The 25,339-nt window shown below is 41.2% G+C and overlaps 1 pseudogene; it reads right to left on the reverse strand.

Annotated features, from left to right (window-relative positions):
• Positions 1 to 4,707: 4,707 nt before the first annotated feature.
• On the reverse strand, positions 4,708 to 25,292 carry LOC121139914 (annotated as a pseudogene).
• Positions 25,293 to 25,339: the final 47 nt, after the last annotated feature.

Genomic DNA, 25,339 nt, shown 5'->3' on the forward strand with positions numbered 1-25,339 from the left:
CTCACCAAAGGGGGTGGCTCCAAAGGCCACAACTACCCAGCTCAACTACCACCCAGACTCAGCTCCTGGGCATTGGGTTGTCCCAAACCAACAGCTACTCTCATGCTTGAATTGCTGGAGTGCACAAAGATACTGGTAGTGTAGAACTACAACCTCAGAATCTCCGTGACAGAGGGCAACAACAGAATATTTGAGAGGAATTTTAATAGTGCCCAGTGGTATTGGTGTGCCAGAAAGGAGTGACTTGTTGTGATGAATATTTTGCAGAGGGGGCTGATTGGAGAAAAGGAGTGTACTTCAAGATCCCTGGCAGCTCCAGTTGTCACTAGGATGTTGGAAAAGGAGTGGGAAAGATGGAAGGGCCAGGAGGGAGTTATGTTCTATTTTTAATATATTTGTTGGGGGAATCCTGCAGGGCTGGGGGGGCTGATAGGAAGGGACTGGGAGGAGAACAGTATTGGGTGCATTATGTGAAATTCCAAAGAATCAATAAAGAATATCTAAAATTAAAATAATAAAGTCTTTAAAAATTGAACACTTAAATCAATAAAATGAAACGTAAATTGCATACATAGAGTGTGATTCTTAATAGTCTCAACTTGAGTATAATGACCTGGGAAAGGTTCCTCCTCTGGGCATGCCTGTAAGAGTGTATCAATTATACTAAATGAGGTGAAAGGCATGTCCAATATAGGGGGCCTGGATTTCTGTTTGGGGAATCCTAGATTGTAAAAAAAAAAGGTGCAAGCTGAGAGCATACACAGCATGTACCATGTGCTGATTTTGTCTGAAATGTGAATAGATACTTCATGTTCCAATTACCGTGGAAGTATGTTAAGCCCAGCAGTAAGTTGCCTGACATGGTGACCTGTATCCTTGAATTGTTAACCAAACCATTTCTCTATGAAGTTGCGTCTGGGGAGGCTTTCTTTTTTGTTTTATTGCTTTATTTTTTAATTTAAGTTAGAAACAAGCTTGTTTCATGTGTCAATCCCTGCTCCCTCTCCCTCCTCTCCTCCCCTGCCCTTCCCACAAGACCCCCCAGCCCCCCAACCAATCTCCACTCCAATCACCAGGGAGGGTGAGGTCCTTTATGATGGATCTGCAGAGTATGCAATCTCATCCAGGGAAGGGCCTAGGCCCTCCTCCAAGAGTCCAGACTGAGAGAGCATCCCTCATTGTGGGATGGGCAATCAATGTCTGTTTTTATGTCAGGGATAAATACTACCCAAGGCCCCATAGATTACCTAGGCCACCTCAATGACACCTACATTAATGAAGTCTGTGTCAGTCCCATGCTTTCCACATAGCCATTAATCAGGTGTCAAGGAGCCCCCCTTGTTCAGTTCAACTGTTTCTATGGGTTAAACCAGCCCAGTCTTAACTCCTTTGCTGATCATTTCTCCCTTTCTGACACTGGATTCCAGGAGTTCAGTTCAGTGTTTGTCTGTGGTAGTCTGCCTCTGCTTTCATCAGTCTCTGGATGAAAGTTCTGTTTCCCAGAGGCTCTGGCAGTGGGATTGTCTGCTGGTACTCTCCTGATTCATGTCTAAATTCCATAAATGAGTGAGTACATACCATGTTCCTCTTTTTGTGACTGGATTACCTCACTTAATATGGTTTCTTTTAGTGCCGTCCATTTTCCTGCAAGTTTCAAGATTCCATTGTATTTTTCCTCTGAGGAGTACTCCATTATGTAATTGTACCACATTTTTCTATCCACTCTTCAGCTGAGGGGCACCTAGGTTTCTTCCAAGTTAGGCTATTAAGAATAATGCTGCTATGAACCTGATCTTTCACAAAGAAGCTAAAATTATACAATGGAATAAAGAAAGCATTTTCAAAAATGGTGCTGACATAACTGGAGGCTGACATGAAGAAGACTGCAGATAGATCCATGTCTATCACCATGGAGAGGCATTAAATCCAAGTTGAGAGGCTTTCTCGCACAGCAAGAGAAGAAGAAACTAAGACAAAAGGTGCTGGAGAAGTGAGGCTGTTGCTGTGAAGAACCTAAGTGATTCCTTGGTCTCCCTCTCTAATGCTTCTGGGCTGAAACATGCAAGACTTTGGTACTTTGGACTAGGAAAGGCTTCCCATGGTCGAAGGAGAGTTTCATGGGCAATTCTGCAAGAAGTTAGAAAGACAAGAAATATTAGAGCCATGGAGAAAATAGCGGCCAACTCATGAGGATTCAAAGGAAGGCAGTGAAACTGCCTTCCATCTCTCCATACACTTTAGTCTGAATGAAGCTAAATTTAAAGATAATGACCAGTTTATTTTGCAGAGGACAATTCAACACAGGCAAGTATAGGCTGGAGCGAGGCCTCAGTGGTTCACAGAACTGACTGCCCTTCCAGACCATCTGCATTCAATTTCCAACATGCATATCCTTGCTCACAACATCTATAACTCCAGTTCTAGAGGATCCAGGGCCCTTTTTTGGCCTCCATGGGCATACATGTAGGTAAAACACCATGCACAGAAATAAAGAAGTTTTAAAAGCAGGTAGTATTCAGGCTAGTGCTGAGACAGCAATTGTGACTCTCTCATTTTCTTCCTTTTTAAAGTTTAATTTAGAAAAAAATCTTGCTTCCCGCCCCCAAGAGGCCCGCTAATGCACAACCTAATCTCCACTCTGATCCCCAGGACGGGTGAGGCCCTCCATGTAATATCTCAAGAGTCTATCATTTCACCCAGGGCAGGGCCTAAACCCTCCCCCAAGATTCCAAGCCTGGAGAGCATTCCTCATTGTGGGTTGGGCAGCCAAAGTGCAATTGTAACTCCTAAAGAGATCAGCACAGGGAAAGCTGTGTTGCACTGAGACCAGGGGAAATGACTTCTGAGGGCAAAGCACAACTTCTTAGAGACTCCATCCTCTGATGATCCCAATACATTAAAAGAGAGAAAGTCCATGGGGAACGCCTTCATTGTTATTCAAAACCAACTGCCTAAGAAAGGGTTTTCCTTTAACCTATAAAACTTCTTTTTTATTTTGTGTGTTCAAAATTGAGAAACCTCAGAGTTTTCCATATGTGGAAGTGTGTGGGATGCCTACTCCACAACATTACAACTCCTCCTCTTCCTCCTCCTCCTCTCACGGTTCAGGGAATGCTGCAGAACAGGGTGGCAGAAAGACTGTAAGATCTAGAAGTCAAGGAGGACTGTCACAAAACAATATCTTTTAGACATGACGGGCAGCTTCAATCAATTATCAACAGCTAAAATTGCATACACAACACCCACCCCAATGCTCAATCAGAAAATGTGTTTTTACAATATACAACAGTGCTGAATGAAGATATGCATAACTACTCAAAGTGCTTGATAAGTGATGATTCAATGGAATTAATGTCTTATTTAGGGCTGAATATGCATAGATCTTAACAGAGAGAGGAGCAAAAGGAATGTTAAAGATGGAAGATAAGAAGGGTTATGAAAGACTGTCTTTTTGGCACAGTACAGCCAATGCAGACATGACTTCAATAGTAGTGAATATGTGCAATAAGTCAATGCATGACTAAGCCTCTCAATAGTCAACCATGGCCTCCCATACTCAAATAGCTACTGGTGGATTCTGAGGGATGTACAGTCATTATCTTCAGTTGTAAATCCCCACCCCATATGTTGCTATCTTGTGGAAATTTTATAACAGCAACAGGGGAAGAAACTAAGGATGAGAAGTGAACAGGATACTGTGAAATAACTCATCTCTTGATAACTAGAATACTGGAATCATTAAGAACCATTTTTCATTTCCTGGTTTGTTTATCCATTTCAAAAATTTCATTCTTTTTATTTAGAGTTACATGAATTCATAAGTATGTGTATGTAAAGATGTATGCTTCCATGTAAATACATTGCATATATAAGTATTTTGCTTACATAGTATATGACATGATATTTAATTATAAGAATATACATATTAAGCTGGGCGATGGTGGCACATGCCTTTAATCCCAGCACTCAGCAGGCAGAGGCATGTGGATATCTGTGAGTTCGAGGCCAGCCTGGTCTACAGAGCGAGTTCCATGACAGCCTCCAAAACACTACAGAGAAACCCTTTCTCGAAAAAACAAACAACAACAAAAAAGAAAATATATATTAAAGTGCACATGTATTTACAGATCATCAGCAGTAAAAGCTATCTAAGTAATGTAAAAAATGATCTGAAAAACCATTTTAACGTACCAATAAACTATATGTTACACGATACAGAAAAACCTGACACTATTTGGTTATTTGAACGCATACATTAACAGTGACTAATCTCAGATGCTTATTTGACCAGGATTTTAAATCTTACAAGCTTATAGGTAAGATATAAGAGTTTCAGCCATGGAGAGAATTTTTTTTTATTTTGTCTCAACGTTAGGGTCAAATCTATCTGACAAGTTTATTTAGATGTTTGTCCTTGCAAATATAGGCTCTTATTTCCATTCAAAGACTGACTGTTGATGGTGAGGTGAAATCAAAAGACGAGCTTCCATTGATTTGTTTTGAAAAATACTCTGTCGGACATTAAAGTTTTCTTCACAAAGACACCAAAATGAAGGGAAGATAGGCAGCATTCGTTTGTGGTGGTACCAAACACGTAAGATTGGTTTTTCCTTGTGTTGTCAGTCATATTGATGGTATTCTTAGCACAGCCTTCATATTAAATGAGTTATTCAATGTTCTCAAACTGCTCCTGTGGTCTAATAAATGTTACAGGTTTCCTGTGTTTGCTACTGATATAAACAGGAAGTTGCAGAAAAGGTAGAAAGGGAAAGTGAAAATGTTGCTATCAAACTGCATTACACTTTTCTCCTCATTATTTTTAAAGGTAACGATTTTATGACCAGTTGTCTTACTGAAAGTTGGTTTTCCATCAGAGTCAAAATGCAACAAAGTTATTCTGAATAGTACATTCCGTACCTGTTTTAAGCCAGCAGAGCCATTATGGTACTGACCACTTTGCTTGAAAATAATATCGTGGTTGGTAAAGATGATACGTAAAGGAAAGCCAAATTTGCAACCTGACCACTTGCAGGAGTATGCACCATCACCGTTAATCCTTATACCACATCTCATGCTGTGTCCTTCAAGTTCTTTTTCATTGATGGTTCTCGGCCCAATGTCCCTGTGCTACTGTGCCCTTAGCCAAAGTCAGCCACTGTTGTTTATAAACAACGGACAACCATTCTAAAGGTATCAGGCGATCTTGTTCAAGAATAGTCGTGGAGGCCAGGTCAAAGATGATATGCTGAAACCTCAGTTGTTTGAACACTGGTTGAAATACTAGCCCTTCTTCACTTTCAAGAAAAGTGGTGTTGTCAGTGCATTCCATGTGCCTGGAAAGCCAGCTGTTGGCATTAGCAAAGAGATGGTTCACTGAACCTTTCCAGCGAGGATTAAAATAAAGGAACATCCATGCTTTTAGGGTGGTATATAGATCAAATTCCTTTTGCAACACGAGTAGGTCAGATGATGACACAAGTAGATACATGATCTTTATATCAATTTCTCTATAAAATCTATCATTTGGGTGTATCACAAGTTGCAAAGAAGCCAGTCAAAGCACTGTGACTTTACAGATTTCAATCTATATGTTTCTGCTGTTGTGTAGTATGAACACACCGTTTTCACATTAATGGTTTTCTTCATGGTCTCATTACATTGCTGAATTACGTGCTCTACCTGAAGCAGGCTTGCTGCTGCCAGAACATGAGGAATTTGTCGAGGCTTCATTGGCAAGTCCTCGTCCCTGTACAATGACCCGAACACAAAATCCAAGGACCAGATGTTTATGTGATGGTTCTTAATCTCCAGTTCAATAATATCACAGTGCGGTTCTTTCCAAGTATCTTTGAGCATATTAACAAAGTACCCGGACTGGCATAAAAATACTTTGTGTAAAGACCACACTTTCCCTAGAGCACCGATTTTGACATCACTGTCTTCCCCGCCCAAAAATAAAGGTTGGTAAGTATACTTAGTTGCGAGCTTCCTTTTCTTTCCGTAGAAGACGCCAAAAACTTGCTGTAGGCTTACAACCTGAGATCCGTGGATGCTCCAGCTCGGCCACATCCAGTCCCAACTGCTCCATTTGCGCTTGCGACTGCCAGACACACGTCTGGGACCAGCACTGCATTCAGGCTGCTCTAGCTCTGCTAAACTGGAGTCGTCAGGTCTCCAGACTTGGCTGCTGCAATGTCCTATCGATAAAAAAACTCCTAGAGTCTCTAAAGGAGACTGCAGCAGAGGTTTCTCTACCTTGCCATGGCTGGAGTTTGCCAGGACTGCCTGTGCTCACTGCATTTATCTAGCACAGTCTCAAACGTCACAGAAGGGCAGGCCATTATTCATTGTCTACTCGTGCCCTAGAGCAGGGGCCCCACCCACTGCCAGCAGGCTCTTTTCAAACTGTGGCATGTGACCCAGCTTCTTGTCTTCCTCCTTCCCTTGCCTTCCTCCCTCTTGTCTCCCTTCCCTTCTACCTAATTTCCTCCCTTCTCGTTTCTTCTTTTCCTTTCCCGATTCTCCTTCTCCTTTCCTCTGCCACCCTACTTTTCCTCCATGGTTTCCAAAGAATCACATGTGTCACTTCAGCTGACCTCACTCAACGTCACGAACCTGCTACCTCAGGCTTATAAGCTAAAGTTTTTTTTCTGTGAAAATAAGGACCAAGTTACACCCATCTTCATGAGTGTTAAGGATTGTACAAATTCCAATTCATAACCCCTGGATACCATAGAACACACAACTGTCATGCTGGGCGTTGGTGGCTTATGCCATTATTCCAGCACGTGGGAAGCAGAGGAGGCGAATCTCTGTGAGTTCAAGGCCAGCCTGGTCTACAGAGCCGTCCCAGTACAGCTTCCAAAGCAAACAGAGAATTCCTGTCTCAAAAAAGCAAAACAAAACAAAAAAACAAAAAAAATCACTCGCCTGTCAGTAGTATTGAATGTAAATACCAGCAACTTATAGCAATTTAAATTGTACACATTTTTATTGCTTTGATTACTATATAAGACAAGTATTAATTTCACACATGTGGTTGTATGCATAGACAAATATTAATATGGTTGTATGCATATTCCCCAAATTTCTTTATATGCTTTGTCTATTCATATACAGGTTTAAAAACATTTTGTTGGCATTTTAAGAGCAAGGTATACTGGAGAGTTAACTCCATCTTCAGAAAAAGCCTCCTTAATAAATTCCCTGTGTGGCACAAGACTGATTCAACTCCAGCCAAAGAAACATAAAGAGTTCCAAGGAGTACTTATCCTGGTCAAAATGACTCCATCTGGATGGTCAGGCAATAACTAGTTTGTTAAATGACATCTTGTCACAACTGTTCTTGCAACTGTTAGTAACACTTTAGAAATTCCTCTAGCCCCCATATCAATGAATCTAAAGGTCACCTACTCTTACCCAATCCTGAACAGCCAAGGTAAGCACCACCCTGCTTGTGGTACTCTTCCTTTATAAACTCCTCACAATTCAGGTCAGGCACCCTTTTCTTGTAGCTGCTATGCCAGTTTGCTGGACTGTGTCTCTGGTGAGGCTCTTAACTTAACATTAAACTTTATGGGTTTGCATCAGTGAGTCATCTCCTTGGTGGTCTCTTTTTGGGGTACTACGACCTTGGCATAACACACATTAGGCTCCTTAAAAATCCAGTTATTTGGCATATGTGCACATGTATACATGGTTTAGGTTTTTGTTTTATTGATTTGCATGTTTATATATATTTTTCATTTTTAAATTGAAATTCAAATTAGAAACAAGGTTGCTTCACATGTCAATTCCAGGTCTCTCTCCGTTTTCCTACCCTGCTCCCTTGCACTCCCACCAAACCCACCAATATCACCTGATTTCCCCAAGGAGGGTGAGGCCCTCCATGTGTGTGTCCATTCTGTCATTTCATTCAGGGCAGTGCCTAGACCCTCCCCCAAGAGTTCAGAGTAAGAGTGCATCTCTCACTGTTGGATGGGAGTCCAAAGTGCATTTGTATACCCAGGATAAATACTGATCTAGTACCCAAGGCTCAATAAATTGCCTAGGCCTCCTCACTGACACCCACATTCAGGGGGTCTTGATCAGTCCTATGCTGGAATCCCAGTGATCAGTCTGGGATTCAAGAGCTAACCCCTTTCAGGTCAGCTGTTTCTGGGGGTTAGGCCAGCCCAGTCTTAATGCCTTTGTTAATCTGTCCTCCCTCTCTGTCACGGAATTTCTTGAGTTCAGCTCAGTACTTAGCCATGGGAGTCTGCCTCTGCTTCCATCAGCCACTGAATGAAGGTTCTGTTTCCCAGACTCTCTGGCCATGGGATTGTAGGCTGGCACTCCACAGATGTATGTATAAAATCCATATATGAGAGAGTATATGCCATGTTTCTCTTTTTGTGACTGGGTTACCTCGCTCAGGAAGGTTTCTTCTAGTGCCATCCATTTGCCTTCAAATTTCAAGATTCCATTGTTTTTTCTGCTGAATAGTGCTCCATTGTGTAAATGTACCACATTTTCTCTATCCACTCTTTGGGTGAGGGGCATCTAGGTTGCTTCCAAGTTCTGGCTATTAGAATTGAAGCTGCTATGAACATATCGGAACAGACACACTTGTGTAAAAATGGGCATATTTTGGATATGCGACTGAGAGTGGAGATGCTGGGTCTTGTGGTAGGTTTATTGCCATTTTTCTGAGGAATCTCCATACTGATTTCCAAAGTGGCTATACAAGTTGGCATTCCTACCAGCAGTGGAGGAGTGTTCCCCTTTCACCACATCCTCTCCAGCATTAATTTTCATTGGGGTTTTTGATTTTAGCCATGCTGACAGGAATGAGATGGTATCTCAGAGTTTTTTGATTTGCATTTCCTGGATGGCTAAGGATGTTGAGCATGGGTCCCAAGTGGCTCTCAGCCATTTTAGACTCCTCTATTGAAAATTCTCTATTTAGTTCTGTAGCCCACTTTTTAATTGGATCCTTTGGTGTTTTGGAGACATGCTTCTTGTTTTCTTTGTAAACTTTGGAGATCAGTCCTCTGTCAGATGTGGGGTTAGTGAATATTTTTTCCCATTCTGTGGGCTGCCCTTTTGTATTGCTGACTGTGTCCTTTGCCTTACAGAAGATTTTCAGTTTCAGGTGGTCCCATTTATTAATTGTTGATCTCATTATCTATACTACTGGTGTTATGTTCAGGAAGCTGTCTCCTGTACCATTTCCTTCAAGGGTACCACCCACTTTCTCTTCTAAGAGGTTCAGTGTGGCTGGATTTATGTTGAGGTCTTTGATCCATTTGGACTTAAGTTTTGTGCATGGTGATAGACATGGATGGATCCACATTCTTCTACATGCCAGCATCCAGTTATTACAGTACCATTTGATGAAGATGCTTTCATTTTCCATTGTATATTTTTAGCTTCTTTGTCAAAGATCAGATGTTCATACGTATGTGGGTTAATATCAGGGTTTTCAATTCGATTCCATTGGTCTACCTGTCAATTTCGTGCCAATACCAAGCTGATTTCAGGACTATAGCTCTACAATATAGCTTGACATCAGGGATGGTAATGCCTCCGGAACATTGCATTGTTGAACAGGGATGTTTTGGCTATCCTGGGTCTTTTGTTTTTCCATACAAAATTGATTATTGTTCTTTCAAGGTCTGTGAAGAATTGTGATGGTATTTTAATGGGGATTGCATTGAATCTGTAGATTGCTGTTTTTCAGGATTGCCATTTTTACTACATTGATCCTACCTATCCAAGAGCATGGGGGATCTTTCCAATTACTGAGGGCTTCTTTAATTTATTTCTTTAAAGATTCAAAGTTCTTGTGACAGAAGTCTTTCACTTGTTTGGTTAGTGTTACCCCAAGTTATTTTATGCTGTTTGTGGCAATTGTAAAGGGTGATGTTTCGCTGGTTACTTTCTCAGCATTTTTACCATATATATATATATATATATATATATATACATATATATATATAAATATAAGGACTATTGATTTTTTTGAGTTGATCTTGTAGCCTGCCACTCTCATGAAGGTGATAATCAGCTGTAAGAGTTCCCTGTTAGAGTTCTTTGGGTCACTTATGTAAACTATCATATCATCTGCAAATATTGAAATTTTGACCTCTTCCTTTCCAATTTGTATCCCCTTGATCTCCTTTTGTTGTCGTATGACTCTGGCTAGAAATTCAAGTACTATATTGAAATGGTATGCAGAGAGTGGACAGCGTTGTCTTCTTCCTGATTTTAGTGGAATTGCATCGAATTTTTGTCCATTTAGTTTGAGGTTGGCTGTTGGTTTGCTGTATATACCTTTTATTATGTTTAGGTATGTTCCTGTTATCCCAGATCTCCCTAAGTTCTTTATCATGAAGGGGTGTAGGATTTTTTCCAAGGATTTTTCAGCATCTAGTGAGATGATTATATGATTTTTATTTTTCAGCTTGTTTATATGGTATATTTCTTCGATGGATATTCGTATGTTGAACATTCCCTGCATCCCTGGGATGAAACCTACTTGATCGTGGTGAATGCTCGTTTTGATGTGCTCTGGGATCTGATTTTCCAGTATTTTATTGAGTATTTTTGCATCACTGTTCATGTGGGATATTGGGCTGAAGTTCTCTTTCTTAGTTGTGCCTTTGTGTGGCTTTGGGATCAAGGTTACGGAAGCCACTTAGAAAGAGTTTGGCAAAGACCTTCTGCTTCTATTGAGTGGAATATTTTGAGAAGAGTTGGTGTAAGCTGTTCTTTTGAATTTCTGGTAGAAGTCTGCACTGAAGCTATGTGGACCTGGGATATTTTTGGTTGGGAGAGTTTGATGATTGCTTCTATTTCAGTGGGGGCTACAGGTCTATTTAAATTGCTTATCTGTACTTGATTTAATTTTGGCAAGTGATAGATATCCAGAAAGTCATGTATTTCCTTTAAATGTTCATATTTTGTGGAGGAAAGGTTTTCAAAGTATGACTTGATGATTCTCTGAATTTCCTCAGAGTCCGTTGTTATATTCCCCTTTTCATTTCTGATTTTGTTAATTTTCATGTTCATGCTCTGCTTTTGGTTTGTCTATCTTGTTGATTTTCTCAAAGAACCAACTCTTCATTGCATTGATTCTTTGTATTGTTTTCCTAGTTTCTACTTTATTGATTTCAGCACTCAATTTTATTATTTCCTGCAGTCAACTCCTCCTGGGTGATTTTGATTCTTTGTGTTCTAGAGCTTTCAACTGTGATGTTAATTTTCTAACATAACTATTCTCCAGTTTCTTCATGTGGGCACTCAGTGCTATGAACTCCCCCTGTAGCACTGCTTTCAAAATGTCCCATAGGTTTGGTTTTGTTGTGGCTTAATTCTCATTGAATTCTAGGAAGTCTTTAATTTCATTTTTATTACTTCTTTGACCCAGGAAATGTGCAGTTGTGCATTATTCAACTTCCATGAGTTTGTAGGGTTTCTGCAATTTGTTTTGTTGTTGAATTCTAATTTTAACGTATGGTGGTCTGATAAGATGCATGGAGTTATTCCAATTTTTTTGTACCTGCTGAGGTTTGTTATGATGCCAAGTATGCGGTCGATTTTTGAGAAGGTTCCATGGGGTGGTGAGAAGAAGGTATATTCTTTTTATGCGGATGAAATGTTCTATAGATGTCTGTTATTCCCAGATGGGTCATTACTTCTATTAGATCCTTTGCTTCTTTGTAATGATTCTGTCTGGTATTCCTGTCTAGTGGTGAGAGTGGGTTGTTGAAATCTCCCACTATAAGTGTGTTGGGCTTTACATGTGAGTTAAGTTTTAGTAATTATTCTCTTATGAATGTGGATGCCTTTGTATTTGGGGCATAGATATTCAGGATAGACACTTCATCTTGGTGGATTTCGCCTGTGATGAGTATGTAATGACCTCCTTCATCTCTTTTGATTGATTTTATTTTAAAGTCTAATTTGTTAGATATTAAGATTGCTACACTTGCTTGTTTCTTGTGTCAATTTGATTGGAAAATTTTTTCCCAACCTTTTACTCTCAGGTAATGTCTGTCTTTGAGGGTGAGGTGTGTTTCTTGTATGCAGCAGAAGGATGGGTTCTGTCTTCAAATCCATTCTGCTAGCCTGTGTCATTTTATGGGTGAGTTAAGGCCAGTAATGCTGAGGGATATTAATGACTATTGATTGCTCATTCTTCTTTGATTTGGAATGGTTGTTGTTGGTGGAATTATGTGTGGAATTCTACCCCTTTGTTCTTTTTGCTGTTGGTAGAGTGGTATTATCTAATGGCTATGTTTTTCTGGTTGTAGTTATCTTCCTTGGGATGGAGTATTCCTTCCAGAACTTTCTGTAAGGCTGGGTTAGTGGATACGAGTTGCCTGAATCTAGTTCTGTCATGGAATATCTTGTTTTCTCCATCCATAGTGATTGAGAGCTTTTTTTGGCTATAGTAGTGTGGGCTGGTGTCCATAGTCTCTTATTGTTGGTAGAATATCTATCCAGGACCTTCTGATTTTCAGAGTTTACATGGAGAAGTCAGGTATAATTCTGATAGGTTTGCCTTTATATGCTACTTGGCCATCTTCCTTACCTGCTCTTAATATTCTTTCTTTATTCTGCATATTTGAAGTCTTGATTACTGTTGGCGAGGGGACTTTTTTTTGTAATCCACTCTATTTGGTGTTCTGTAAGCTGCTTGTACCTTCATTGGCATGTGTTTCTTAAGGTTGGGAAAGTTTTCTTCTATGATTTTGTTGAATATATTTTCTGCCCCTTTGAGGTGGTTTTCTTCACCTTCTTCTAAACCTATTATTGTTAGGTTTGGTCTTTTCGTGGTGTCCCATATTTCCTGGATGTTTTGTGGTAAGGATTTGTTGGACTTAAGTTTTTCTTTGGCTGATGAATTAATTTCTCTTAGTGTATCTTCAACACCTGAGATTCTCTCTTCCATCTATTGTATTATGTTGGTAATGTTTGTATCGGTAGTACCTGACTATTTGCCCAGCTTTTCTATTTCCAGTTTTTCTTCAGATTCTATATTTTTTATTGTCTCTATTTCAGTTTTCACCCTTGTACTGTTTGTATTGTTTCTTGCAATTTTAGGTCCATCTTGTAGTCCATTTGTTGCAGTTTATGAATTTTGTGTTTTGCTCTTTCTTCCATTTCTTGCAATTTTGCTCTGTTTTTTTCTTCCATTTCTTGCATTTTTTGTTTTTTTTTCATCCATTTCTTTGAGGGATTTTCCTATATCCTCTTTTTAGGGCCTCTGTCATTTTCATGAAGGTGTTTTTGTGGTAATTCTATTCTGATTCATTTGCATTGGAATGTTGGAGTCTTGCTGGTGTGGAGTCTCTAGAATCTGGCAGTGTCATATTTGTTTTTCTGTTGCTGAGTATGTTTTTGTATTGTCTGTTTCCCATCTCTTTTCTGGTGGGTACAGAAAGCATCCCTTACTGCTCTGGTGGTGAGTGAACCAGAGTTCCCTTTCGGTGGGTGCTTGCAAGTCCAATCATCTGTTAGTTCTTCTATTCCTTGTACTCGTTCTGGTCCCATGGGTGGAGGAGAAGACCAGGAACCTGGGGTGCTTAGCCTCCCACCTGGTCCTCTGACCCCTTTGCTGGAAGAGAAGACTTGGGATCTGGGATTTTGGCTCCTGACTTGATTGGAAGCTCTGTGCAGTTCCCAGGCAATCCTCAGGCACTGGAATGCAGGCCCAGATGCAGGGACTGTTTTACCTGGTCCAGCCATACAGCTGGTCCCCTGGTCTCCTTGCTGGAATAGAAGACCTGGGATCTGGCATGTTTGGCTCCGCCCAGGATGAGAAGCTCTGCAACCTTCACCAGTCACTGGAAGGCATGCCAGGATGCTAGTTATTGATTTGCATTTACATATTCAGATTCTATGGGAATATTTACTCAAAATAAATTGTAATTCTTTAAAAGACAGTCAAAGTTTTAATTATTTGCTTTTTAAGTCTCTGAGTAAAACCCCCTCATGTCTGCAATAAGATAAATATCTTTCAATATACCTTGCTGAACTCTAATAGCAATATTGAACTGTTTTTCTGAATCTAAATAATAACATTATATGCCATTGTAGATTCTCATATTTTAAAATGGCATGGCACTTTCCAAAAGAATATACTCACGGTAAGCCAGTTTATTTTTTCTGAAACAGAAAAGAATTTATCTACATTCATGTACTCATGGAGTAAATACGGAAAGTAATACGTACAATACCATAGATTGTCTTTGAATATTGGCATGGTGAGCCATGACAGGCTGAAACCCTGACAGGACAGACCTCATCGTGTTTTTCATCCTTTTTACCTTGAGATGGTGTGAGTTAGTCTTCATTATCTATTGCAAGGTCCAAAGCACTGCAGTCTCATGGTGATATGCATGGACAATGACAAGTAAATACACAAGGTTATTTTTACAGAAAGCTTTTGTCAGTTCATTCAATGCCGAAAAAACAGCAAATGATGCAGTGCTTGTCAGACGTTCATTATTTGAGAAATCAATAACTCGTGTTTCAGCCCCAATTTCAAATATTAGTTTGGTTACTTTTTTATGATCTTTCCTTGGTTTTAGTATTCTTAACAATTGCCAACTCAAAATTGTTGTAACCTGAGTCCTAGGAATGGGTGTGACTGTACCACCACCTCCTAGCATCAGACTGCCTGGATTAAAGGTGTGTGCCTGGCTTCTATGGAATGTGGCTGACTTTCCTTTCTAAATTCTCAGGCAAGCTCTTATAAATCATAATTAATATATGACTACAAATTGTGCTGCATATATGGATAGAAATGTGATTTTTGATACAATGTGTAATGATTAAATGAAGTCAGCTAACTAATCCATCATCCTCACAATTTTGCTGATAACATACTGAAAATATACTGTCAGTTGTCTTTAAAAATTACAGTGTATTTAATGACGCTTCCTTGCAGAAATGCAAGCATAGTTTTAGACCCTGCTTCCCAGAAGCAGGTAAGAATAACTTCTTGATACTCTAAAAAGCATGAAAAACTTAGCATTCTTTCAGTCTGCATCCATTTTCAAAATTGATTTGAACATTTTCTTTCCTCTAGGACATGTTGCCCTGTAACCTGCCAGTCTATACTTGCTAATTCTCTGTCTGTATGATAGTTTGCAGGGGTAGTAAGAATGTTCATTTACTGTCTTGACTGCTCTTCGTCATCTCTCTTCTTATAAATCTGATTTTGGTTGCATCTACATAGGTTTTGGGACTGTCATTTTATTTCCACTGTCACTTTATAGGAATAATCTGTAAGAAGAGTGAAGATAACACTATAGTAGACATTGTTAAGGTCTTTGATCACAACAGCATCACTACCAGTTTTGGATTATACTGGCACCATGGGCCTTTTACTCCATCAAAGTGACACCTGTTGTTTAATTCTTTATTAATTGGCTTTTGTTTTGGGTCTTACTTCTCTAATGTGTTCCCAGAAATGCTTTGAATGCATTTAATGATTCACAAACTTGTTACTTTACACAATCTCTAATATAAAATTTTCACCCATGTGGGGGAAATTTAAGCAGAGACATGGGTGACCTAATGTTAACCAAAGTGTTAACTGAAGCTAAGGATACATTACAAAGACATATGGAAACTTATTGCTTTATAATCCAATTCAACGCATGCAAGTTACAACAGAAATTTAGAGGTTAGATGTTCTGTATATCTGCATAGTGTTTCTTCTGAAAGTCAAGCAAAAACCAGACCAAAAAAACCCTTAAAATATCTCAGTGCCAGAAGGGAGATACTTCCACATAGATTTTTGGTCTGAATGTCCCTAGATGTCTGCAAAACAACCCATGTTCTTATGCTCTGTTTGTTGGCCCACTATACCTATTTGATAAGACCATGTTGCTGAAGACAAAACATATCTAGGTGGGAAAATTAAGTTGGAATGATGCTAGAAACTTCCTTCATGCCAGTTAGCTTTCAGAGGAGTGGAATGTGCAATCCAGGATGCTGCCAGAGTAATCAACATCTTTACCCAGACATGAAATCTATAAGTTAAAATACCAACCCACCAGGCAAAATGGGACCGCTTTCACAGTTAATGGCATGGCTGTTTTTAGCGGGTAATGTATCTATGATTGTATTTGAGGCACATTCCACAAGAGGGAATCCATACCTAGTACTCTCAATCTGGTCAGAATCCATGACTGAGTAGGTGTTCAGACCAAGGGCAAAACAGACTACTGCTGGCTATGTAAACTGTCATGGTGACAAGCACCCTTCTAAGTATCTAGGTTTATATTCATAGAAAAATGCCACCCCAATGCTCAATCAGAAAATGTGTTTTTACAATATACAACAGTGCTGAATGAAGATATGTATAACTGCTCAAAGTGCTTGATAAATGATGATTCAATGGAATTAATGTCTTATTTAGGGCTGAACGTGCATAGATCATAACAGAGAGAGGAGAAAAAGGAATGTTAAAGATGGAAGATAAGAAGGGTTATGAAAGACTGTCTTTTTGGCACAGTACAGCCAATGCAGACATGACTTCAATAGTAGTGAATATGTGCAATAAGTCAATGCATGACTAAGCCTCTCAATAGTCAACCATGCCCTCCCTTACTCAAATAGCTACTGGTGGATTCTGAGGGATGTACAGTCATTATCTTCAGTTGTAAATCCATTGACCTTGCCTACCCCTACCTCCCACTCCCGACTTCAATTACAATGTCTAGTTTCTCACCCATGATTGTAGAGAGCTGCACAGTGCCACACCCTTGAGATGGTGCTGACTTCTGCCTTCTGCCTTCTGGCCCAGCAGCAAGTGCTCTCTGTGATAAACAACTCCTTATTTGGTCAAGGCTGGATATCAGGCTTTCTTCCTTGTATGTGGACCTATCTGCTGTCGCCACATGGCTTACTGGGATTGGCCACCCAAGGGCCTTTTTAAGCTGTGGGCGGGCACTCCCCAGGGTCAGGAGATTGTTCAAGGTTCCAGAATAAACTGCTTAAAGAAGAGTCTGAGCGTTGCGTCTTCCGTGCTGGTCTACAATTGGTGGCCCATATGGGGACCCTCTCCATTCAACTCAGAACTTTCTGCAGTCAGGGCAGCTCGCTGGTAAGTTCCCAAGGTAAGGTGGGACAAAAAAGGGACCGCGACAAGAGCGGGGTAATAAAGGGACTGCAACAAGAGCTGATGGTTCGCTATTCTCTGTAGGTAAAGAGAGAGATGGCCAAAGGTTCGTGGAGCAGAGAAACGAAAGTAAAAACCTTGTTAGTTTGGCTAGCAGGGAACCAAAATAAAGTCTAAAAAGAAATGGACCGACAGCCTCCAAAACAATACAGAGAAACCCTGTCTAGTAAAACCAAAAACAAAAAAAAAAAACATTGTTAGTCTGGCTAGCAGGGAACCAAAAGTAAAAACATTGTTAGTTTGGCTATGGGCACTTCTCAGTCGCACCCAATTTTTTGGCTCTGAATGTGCTGCTTCGTTCTAAGAATTTAAGATTTTTGGAAGTTAGGGAGAGACCTTGATTTTGCCTGGGACCGAGAAACAATATGGAAAATATACAGAAAGTCTGGATACTGTACGCTATTGTGTTTTTCAGTTTATTGATTGCTCAGGAAGGAACTACTGCTAAAGTACAGTTGATGATAAATGCTGCTGAATTAATTCCAACGCTCAGAGGTGGTGTTTGGCCTGTCTGGAGACTAGTAAAGAGTTGCCTTGAGGATCAGAAGTGTAATGAGGTGGTTTAAAAGGGAACAATTACAAGAGGAGAGATCAGAGCAGGCAAACAGTGAAAAGGGAGGGAAACACAGAAGAAAGATTTACCCAGCTCTAAAAGATCTAGAAGACTCAGAATCTACGGACTCCAAGGAGGATGAGGAGGATGAGGAGGAACTCCAAGCTGTCATAAAACAATTAGAGATGACCAAGATCATAAAAAAGGAAAAGAAAAGGGAAAAAGAAAAAACTATGACAGGTACTGAAGTTAAGGGCTGTTGCAGACCTACTGCTCCACCACCATACCAGGAAGTGAAACAGCCTACTCAGGGTTCATGCTCTGAATGGTCCTTTTGTACGGGAACATGGAAGCAAGTTCGTACGGAATTATGACTTGCTTACTCTGTGTTCCAAGATCAGCAAGGACAGAGATATCATGAGTCATTGGATTTTAAGATAGTGAAGTCTTTGGCCGAGTCAGTACAGAAAATGAAAAGCTGAGGATTCCTTCTAGGCTTCTGTGGTTTGATGAACCAAGACCCCCGGAAGCAGTGGGTCAGGTGTTCCAACAATTGAACCAGCTAAGATGATGCAGTCTTATATAGGTTTATGAGTTTTGTCATGATCCCCATGGTATGAACAGTGCCCCCATCCAGCAATGAAAAGGTAGATTTGCAAACATGCAGACAGGATATCCAGGATAGGTGTTTGAACAGGTGGATCAGATAGCCATTAAGGCTTGGAAATCATTGCCAAATTAAGGAGAAGTGAGTGGCAATCTTGGCACCTGGAGGGTGCAATTGGATAATGCAAGGATTATGTATTACATCTGTTCAGTATGCCAATTTTACAAAAGCTGCAAATTTGTCCAAGTATTTGTCCAGTTTTCTTTTACAGAATTGGTCACTTAAATTTGAAGATACTTTGAAGAAGTTGAGGCTGGCAGTGGTCCATGTGAATTCCACCAGAGTGGACCTTTCCTTTTCATCAGGATTATCGTCCTGGCTGACTTCTGCAATGAACCATCTTAAGGAATGGGAGGGCATAGGAGCATTAACAGGTCTCTTGGTGTTGGTCTCCCTGGTTTGCTTGTGCTTTCTATGTAAGATTAGAGTCACACAAAGATGCAATGTAGCCATGATCATTCAGGCCTTTACCACTATTGAAGCAGGACAGTCCCCCCAGGCATGGTTAGCCACCTTAAGAACTAATTAAATACACTCAGGATGCGAGGCAGAGTACTGCACTCTGAGTCAGCTACAGTGACCTGGAGAAGAGCATGTCTGATTGCATGTAGGTTGGTACCCAAGAGTCCTGCCTCTGGAAAAAAGGGTATCAGACGGGTCTGATGCTCGTTGGGTGGATGACACAAAATGAGTAATCAGTAAAATGTCCCTATCTATGTCAGAGTTCAGACCTTTACTCTTGCCTGTTGCATTTAAAACAAAAAAGAGGGAACTGCAGAGAGCTACGAAGTGCCATACCCTTAAGATGGTGCTGACTTCTGCCTTCTGCCTTCTGCTAGCCTGACAGCAAGTGCTCTCTGTGATAAACAACTCCTTATTTGGTCAAGGCTGGATATCAGGCTTGCTTCGTCATATGTGGACCTATCTGCGGTCGCCATATGGCTTACTGGGGTTGGCCACCCAAGGGCCTTTTTAAGCTGTGGGCAGGCAATCCCTAGGGTCAGAAGATTGTTCAAGGTTCCTGAATAAACTGCTTAAAGAAGAGTCTGACCGGTGTGTCTTCCTTGCTGGTCAAGGTGGGCGTGATACATGATAAAACAAGATATTCGGGTTACTCTTGGGTTCTCCATAAAAAATCACTGTGTGAAAGAGAACTACATGGAGGAGAGGTTTGGTAGAAGTGGGAGGGAGACTATGAAGGATAGACAGATTACAGCAATTACGCATGCACAAATTGCCAAAGAAAAAATTCAATAATATTTTTTAAGAATAGAGAAAAATTCTACCTGTAAGTTGGACATCAACTTGGGCCACAGAGAATGATCATGTGTGTTTCCAGTGGTCCCCCATGGCTTCATATGTGGTGCTTCCATTACTAGACAGTTAATGTTGTTTTAAATTTCAACCTAGGGGTTTCTTCTTCTTGGATCATGAGTGTTAGATGACAATAAATCACCGTTTGACCAATGACATACATCACTTAATCCTATTTCCTTGGTTTACTTGGTTCTTATATATTATTATATTTTTGCAGTCAAAACCCCATAGTTATTCTTTTTCCCTTCATTGAAAAAATATTTTCTCTCACATCATATAGTATTACATCACACATCTTGGTTATGTTTTTCCCTCTCTCTGCTCCTCCAGTCCCTCCCTAACTCCCCTCCCATCTGGTACCACTCAGCTTCTTTATCTCACTATAATATAAACAGGCATCTTCGAGGTAATAATAAAATATAGTAAAATACACTTTAATAAGATAAAACAGTACATAGCACATTGGAGTCAGGCAAGGCAGACAAACAGAAGAAGAGCTCAAGAGAGGACACAAGAAACAGAGATCCGCTGGGTGTTGGTGGCACATGACTTTAATTCCAGTCCTCAGGAGGCAGATCTCTGTGAGTTGGAGGCCAGCCTGGTCTACACAGTGAGTCACATGATAGACTACAAAGCTACATACAGAAACCATATGTTGTAAGGAAGAGAGAGAGGCTGAGACAGAGGGAGGAAGTGGGAGGGAGGAACAAAGGAAAAAAAGAAGAAAGAAAGGAAAGAAAAAATAAACAGGGACACACAGGTTCTCACACTCAGGAAACCTATAAAAACACTAAACTGGAAATTATAATACATATGCAGACGACCTGGTGCAGGCCTATGGCCCTGTGCTTGCAGATTCAGTCTCTGTGCATTCATCCAGTGGGTGGGGAGAAAAAGTCATGCAGTGAGACCAGATGAGACAGAGAAAAGCTTCCAAGTATGCTCTGTGTCACAGAGATGTTTCAGTTTCATATATCAAACACACTCATGAGAGCCAATGTCTCATCCAGTGATGGACATGTAAAGCCTGCCTGTGACAGTATCACTCACAATCTAATATTTTCAAACCCCTTAGTACCTGATGACTATAAGTGTGGAAGTATACAGAAAATATTATGGATTGGCCTAGATGCAATGTTTACAGTGATGACATTTTCCATGGTTACAGGTAATCCAGATATTCATGCCTATACCAGCCTCTTTCTCTGCCTTGGAGTTTTCTGTCTGTCCCAGGGCCTGGGTGTGTAACAACCCTCTGTGAGATGTGGGGTTTGTGAATATTTTTTCCCAATCTCTGTGTTGCCTTTTTGTCTTGCTGACTGGGTCCTTTGCCTTAAAGAGGCTTCTCAGTTTCTGGAGGTCCCATTTATTAATTGTCCATCTCAGCGTATGGGAACCAGGCACTGCCACAGCCAGGTTCCGTGTTGCTGTCTGGGGCTCCAGAAAACATCAAAGGCAATTCAAATGCCAGGAGTCTGGGATGACACCTGTGGCCAAGTTAGTGTCCGAGTGCCTTACTAACAGAGGAGTCAGGCCTCCCTACATGAGGTTGGGTCCAGGCTGCTGCTGTGAGCCAGCTGTGTGTCAATGGCCCAACAGCAGCCATGGTCTGGTTTGATGTCCCTTGCTCGTGTTGCCACAGGGAGTCATAGGAAACATGTTTTGAAATCCAAGGACCATGCCAAACCAGCCATATCCCTCACTGGCCCCCAGGTATCTGGAACACTATAGCAGGAGAGTTGTTGCTGCCCCCTCCGCGGAAGACCTAACCCTAACCCTGGGGAAAGACGGCCCCACCCCACAAGAAAGGCATGGGAGAGCTGGCCCCATTGGCATGGGCCTAGGAGAGCTGGGTCTGCCACTCACCCAAGGGGGTGGCTCCAAAGGCCACAACTACCCAGCTCAACTACCATCCAGACTCAGCTCCTGGGCATTGGGTTGGGCCAAACAACAGCTATCCCATCTTTAACTTACTGGAGTGCACAAAGGTACTGGTAGTGCAGAATTACAACCTTAGAATCTCCTTGACTGAGGGCAACAACAAAATATTTGAGAGGAGTTTTAATGAGAGCCCAGTAGCATTGGTGTGCCAGAAACCAGAACAATGGTTTGTTGTGATGAACATTATGCAGGTGGGGCTGACTGAACAAAAGGAGTGTACTTCAAGGTTCCTGGAAGCCCCATATGTCACTAGGATGTTGGGAAAGGAGTGGTTAAGATGGAAGGGCTAGGAGGGAGTTATCTTCTATTTTTAATATATTTGTTGGGGGCATCCTGCAGGGGTGGGGGCAGATAGGAAGGGACTGGGAGGAGAGCAGTATTGGGTGCATAATGTGAAATTTCCAAAGAATCAATAAACAATATCTAAAATTAAAATAATAAAGTCTTTAAAAATTGAACATTTAAATCAATAAAATGGAAACATAAATTGCATAAATAGACTATGACTCTTAATATTGTCAACTTGAGTATAATGACCTGGTAAAGGTTCCTCCTCTGAGCATGCCTGTAGGAGTGTGTTAATTATACTAATTGAGGTGAAAGGCATGTCCAATATAGGGGGCCTGGATTCCTGTTTGGGGAATCCTAGATTGTAGAAAAAAGGTTGCAAGCTGAGAGCACACACAGCATGTATCATGCGCTAATTGTGGCTGAAATGTGACTAGATACTTCAAGTTCCTTTAACTGTGGAATTCTGCTAGACCCAGCAGTAAGTTGCCTGACATGGTGAACTCTATCCTTGAATGGTGAACCAAACCATTTCTCTATGAAGTTGCCTTTGGGGAGGCTTTCTTTTTTTGTTTTATTTATTTTTTAATTTAAGTTAGAACCAAGCTTGTTTCACATGTCAATCCCAGCTCCCTCTACCTCCTATCCTCCCATGCCCTTCCCACCAGGCCCCCCAGCCCCCCACCCAGTCTCCACTCCAATCCCCAGGGAGGGTGCGGTCCTACATGATGGATCTCCAGTGTCTGGCATTTCATCCAGGGAAGGGCCTAGGCCCTCCTCCAAGGGTCCAGACTGAGAAAGCATCCCTCATTGTGGCATGTGCAACAAAAGTCTGTTTGTACTCCAGTGATAAATACTACCCAAGGCCCCATAGGTTACCTAGGCCTCCTCACTGACACCTACATTAATGAAGTCTGGGTCAGTCCCAAGCTTTCCACATAGCCATCAATCTGGGGTCAAGGAGCTCCCCCTGGTTCAGTTCAACTGTTTCTATGGGTTAAACCAGCCCAGTCTTAACTCCTTTGCTGATAATTACTTCCTTTCTGACACAGGATTCCAGGAGTTCAGTTCAGTGTATGTCTGTGGATGTCTGCCTCTGCTTTCATCAGTCCCTGGATGAAGGTTTTCTTTCCCAGAGGTTCTGACTGTGGGATTGTCTGCTGGCAACCCCTGATTCATGTCTAAAATCCATATATGAGTGAATACATAACATGTTCTTCTTTTTGTGACTGGATTACCTCACTCAAGATGGTTTCTTTTAGTGCCATCCATTTGCCTGCAAATTTCAAGATTCCATTGTATTTTTCCTCTGAGGAGTACTCCATTGTGTAAATGTGCCACATTTTTGTATCCACTCTTCAGCTGAGGGGCATCTAGGTGGCTTCCAGTTTCTTTCTATTACAAATAATGCTGCTATGAACCTGATCGTTGACAAAGAAGCTAAAATTATGCAATGAAATAAAGAAAGCCTTTTCAAAAATGGTGCTGCCATAAGTGGCGACTGACATGAAGAAGACTGCAGATAGATTCATGTCTATCACCATGCAGGAAACTTAAATCCAAATGCACTCCATTGCTGGTGGGAGTGCCAACTGGTTCAGCCACTTTGGAAATCAGTGTGGAGATTCCTCAGAAAAATGGGAATAAACCTACCACAAGACCCAGCAACTCCACTCTTAGGCATTTATCCAAAAGATGCCCATTCATACAACAAAGATGTCTGTTCCACTATGTTCATAGCAGCTTTATTTGTAATTGCCAGAACGTGGAAGCAACCTAGATGTCCCTCACCTGAAGAGTGGATAGAGAAAATGTGGTACATCTACACAATGGAGTACTATTCAGCAGAAAAAAATAATGGAATCATGAGATTCGCAGGCAAATGGATGACACTAGAAGAAACCATCCTGAGTGAGGTAACCCAGTCACAAAAAGAGAAACATGGCATGTACTCTCTCATATATGGATTTTAGACATAGATCTGGGGAGTGCCAGCCTACAATCCTATGGCCAGAGAGTCTGGGAAACAGAAACTTTATTTAGTGGCTGATCGAAGAAGAGGCAGACTCCCTTGGTTAAGTACTGAGCTGAACTCAAGAAAGCCAGTAACAGAGAGGGAGGACTGATGATCAAAGGGATTAAGACTGGGCTGGTCTAACCCCCAGAAACAGCTGACCAGACAAAGGTTAACTCTTGAATCCCAGGCATTAGCCTGGGAATCCAGCATGGGACTGATCAAGACCCCCTGAATCTGGGTGTCAGTGAAGAGGCCTAGGGATTCTATTGAGCCTTGGGCAGCAGATCAGTACCCATCCCAAGTATACACACGGACTTTGGACTCCAATAGAACAATGTGAGGTGCACTCTCACCCTGAACTCTTGGGAAAGGGTCTAGGCCCTGCCCTATATGAAATGACACACTATGGACACCCCCATGGAGGGCCTCACCCTCCCTGGAGAAATGAGGGGATAACGGGGGGGGGAGGGCACGGGAGGAAGGGAGGGAATGGGAGAGGGACCTGGAACTGACTTGTGAAGCAACCTTGATTCTTATCTAAATTTAAACTGGAAAATAAAATTAAAAAAAAAAGCAAAACCCTGAAGAGACGCGATTAAAATATTCTAATTATTTGTACTGGGTATTCATTTTCCTCAGTCCCTATTAAAAGTATATATGCAAATGTGGTGTGGTTCTGGCTTTCTCCTGGGCCTGCTACCTCCTACCAAGCCTTCTACATTTGCCTTGTGAAAATGTGTTGGTTGGGTTCCCAAATCGAAAGGCTTTCTAGCACAGCAAGAGAAAATGAAACTAAGACACAAGGTGCTGGAGAAGTGAGGCTGTTGTTGTGAAGAACCTAAGTGATTCCTTGGCCTCCCTCTCTAATGCTTCTGGGCTGAAACATGCAAGACTTTGGTACATTGGACTAGGAAAGCCTTCCCATGGTCGAAGGAGAGTTTCATGGGCAATTCTGCAAGAAGCTAGAAAGACAAGAAATATGAGAGACATGGAGAAAATAGAGGCCAACTCATGAGGTTTCAAAGGAAAGCTGTCATGATATTTTGGCAGAGAAACTGCCTTCATTCTCTCCATACTCTTTAGCCTGAATGAAGCTAAATTTAAAGATAATGACCAGTTTATTTTGCAGAGTACAATTCAAGACAGGCAAGCATAGGCTGAAGAGAGGGCTCAGTGGTTCACAGAACTGACAGCCCTTCCAGAGCATCTGCATACAATTTCCAGCACTCACATACTTGCTCACAACATCTATAATTCCAATCTCAGAGGATCCAATGCCCTTTTTGGCCTCCAGGGGCACCAGGAGCACAAATATTGTACAGGCATACATGTAGGTAAAACACCATGCACAGAAATAAATAAGTTTTAAAAATAGGT

The sequence above is a fragment of the Mesocricetus auratus genome, unplaced genomic scaffold (genome assembly GCF_017639785.1).
Source record: "Mesocricetus auratus isolate SY011 unplaced genomic scaffold, BCM_Maur_2.0 Super-Scaffold_100003, whole genome shotgun sequence".
Taxonomy (NCBI): Eukaryota; Metazoa; Chordata; class Mammalia; order Rodentia; family Cricetidae; genus Mesocricetus; species Mesocricetus auratus.